The sequence below is a fragment of the Nicotiana tabacum genome, chromosome 9 (assembly GCF_000715075.1).
Source record: "Nicotiana tabacum cultivar K326 chromosome 9, ASM71507v2, whole genome shotgun sequence".
NCBI lineage: Eukaryota > Viridiplantae > Streptophyta > Magnoliopsida > Solanales > Solanaceae > Nicotiana > Nicotiana tabacum.
This window is the reverse complement of record NC_134088.1, coordinates 69,836,770-69,839,842: the sequence shown is the minus strand read 5'-3', so window position 1 is coordinate 69,839,842 and position 3,073 is coordinate 69,836,770.

Below are 3,073 nucleotides of genomic sequence, written 5' to 3'. Positions count from 1 at the left end.
TTTGGCATTTATGTTCACCATTACGTCTTCATCAATGACCCTCATAATTGACATTAAAGGAGGACATGATCCTATGACTTCTTTCTCTAGACATATCTATAAATAGTGAGCTCAGTTATCATTGTAAAGGATACGAATTATCTGGCAAACCTGATACTATATTCTATACAAAGCTTAATATAATCTTACTTTCTTGATTTTTGTTCTCATCATCGTTGTGCCCGGAAACACTGTCCCGGAATCATCATCCTTGCTATTTCATCTACATTCTAAGGCTAAGTATTGTATATTTCTTCAATTATTGCATTATTTTAGGATCAAATTAGTTCACTTGTCTAGAAACCACGTATAAATTCAACTGTACGGTTTTACAGATAAATTGTTTGGTGCCCACTGTGGGGCCTAGACAGTCGTGCAATTAAATTGATCCTTGTCTTTTTACTAACGCGATTTGCTTATTTTGTCTTAGAAAAATTATAAAAATGGTAGATAAGACTGTTAACGACGCGTACAACCCTGAAATTCGAGGGGATCGGCCTCATTTCGAGGATTCAATCAGTGACACCCGCAATGAGGAGAATTATGCTACGCCGGTGCATGACAGGCAGTACTCTCGACAGGTTTGGGGTACAACTCCCGATGATGCTGATGAGGAACATGTCGTGGATGCGATGAGGATCCTGCGAGAACAATAGGCAATCATTCTAGGCCATCTCACGCGGCAGGACCATGTTATAACGGAACTGAAGCAGGCATTATCAGTGGCTTCGAATAATGAAAACGGACGAGATCTAATTCCTCCCACTGTTCGCGCAGACCAAACAACACAGAGAGTCGATAACAACACTCCCAGGGGTGAAGTTGGCTCCGACGGTGCTGGCGGGAGAAGATTCGGTCTCAACAACGAAAACGAACCATTCAAGAATGAAATTTTAAGGTTCATGAGGGAAGCGAACGACCGCATGGACCAAATCTCGGGTGCGCCAGTAGTATTGAAAGGCCTAAACTCAAAGAATTATGTTCAATTATAGTACAAGCCGAGTGCGGCACCCGAACTAATCGTGAAGCGGTTCAAAATGCTTGAAATTCCAAAGAATGACGGAACTTCAAACCCACAGGAGCATATTACTACCTACCCAATGACGGTCAAAGTAAATGATTTAGCTCCTCACGAAATTGAATCTGTATTGCTAAACAATTTGGAGAAACTCTCACGAGGGGAGCTCTAGCATGGTATTCATTATTACCCGAGCATTCCATAGATTGCTTCGAGATACTGGCGGATTCTTTCATTAAGTCTTATGCCGGGGCCAGAAAATTGCAAGTCCGGAAGGCCGACATATTTAGGATCGAATCCAAGAAGTTCAGAATGAATGGGCAGCTGAAGCATTCACCAAAGGATTGAATCCAAGAAGTTCAGACGCTTACCGGAAGCTGAAGGAGAGACTTCTTGAGTTTCAAGCAACAACTTAGGTAGATGTACACAATCGGTATGAGTCAAAGATAAGGATCGAAGATGACCAGTTCGGTTATACACCATCGGCCAAAGGACTGGAGAAAAGAAGAGAAAAATCAAAGGATGACTACGACGCGGATAGACGGACTTCGAAAGCCGTGGCAGAAACTTCTGGGCAGCAACAAAGTTCATCGCTGACAGAGGGATCGATCATGGTCGAAATAATAGATCACTCTAGTATAAGGAGACATCGGGGTCTCGTGATCCTTCTTACCCCAAGTTATCGAAATATAACTTCAATGTCAGTATAATGGAGTTGGTGTCAGCCATGAGAAACATTAAAGATGCATTATTCCTAAGACCTATGAGATCCGATTCCAGCCACAGAGTTCCCAACATATGGTGCGAGTACCATGGGTCGAACAATCACCGGACATGGGACTGCTGACACCTCCAAGTGGAGGTGGCAATATTATTGAAGAATGGTCACCTCAGAGAATTCTTGAGTGACCGAGCTAAGAAGAATTATGGTCGTAACAGAGACAACGCGGAACTTCCGAAAGTAGGAGAAGAACCCCCACACCAAACGATCAATATGCTTTTCGGGGGGAATGAGATTAACGGGGTCATCTTTTCGGTAGCAAAGAAGACGAAAGTATTGATAACTCACAGTAAAAGACTCCGGGAAGATGATATCACTTTCGCAGAGGAGGACGCAGACGGATTGCTGTTACTACACAACAATGCACTGCCAATCTCTTTAAATGCGTTAGATTTTAAGATTAAACGTGTTCTAGTGGATACAGGAAGTTCGGCTAATATTATACAATGGAGAGTATTGAAACAAGCTAAACTCACCGGAATCATTATTCCGGCAACAAAGCTTCTCGCTGGATTCAACCTTGCGAGCGTGACGACCCGAGGAGAGATCTTGTTGCTCACGAATGTTGAAGGGGTAATGAAAATAACTCTCTTCGAAGTAGTAGATGGTGATATGGGATACAACATCATCATGGGGAGGCCATGGTTACACGAGATGAAAGTCGTACCTTCAACATATCACCAATTGCTGAAGTTTTCAACGTCCGAAGGAATCAAGCAGATAAGAGGTGATCAATCGGCAGCAAGGGAGATAAATGCAATCTCAGTTTCCAGTAGCAAAGGGAAGGAGCGCACGACATAGCAATTACAGGAACCAGCGCCTTTTCCCGAGTTAAAAGGAGTTAGCCCAGGAGCAGAGTCGTCAAAAAAATATCAGGTGCCGAGATATTTCCAAGTTTCGGAAGAGACGGACGCAACGAAGTCCACGACGGAGGAACTAGAGCAAGTGGCTTTATTCGCAGAATTCCTAGAAAGAAAATTTCATTTGGGGACAATACTGCACCCCGAGCTCAGGTCTGGTGTTATTGAATTCCTTAAACTTAACGCTGATTGTTTTGCATGGTTGCACGAGGATATGACAGGTATCCCGATGGAAATAGCCATGCACAAGCTGAGTTTGGATCCCAACGTACCACCGGTACGACAGAAGAAATGCCCTATTGCCGAGGCCAGGAATAAATTCATCAAAGAAGAGGTAACCCACTTGCTTAAAATCGGTTCGGTCCGAGAGGTAAG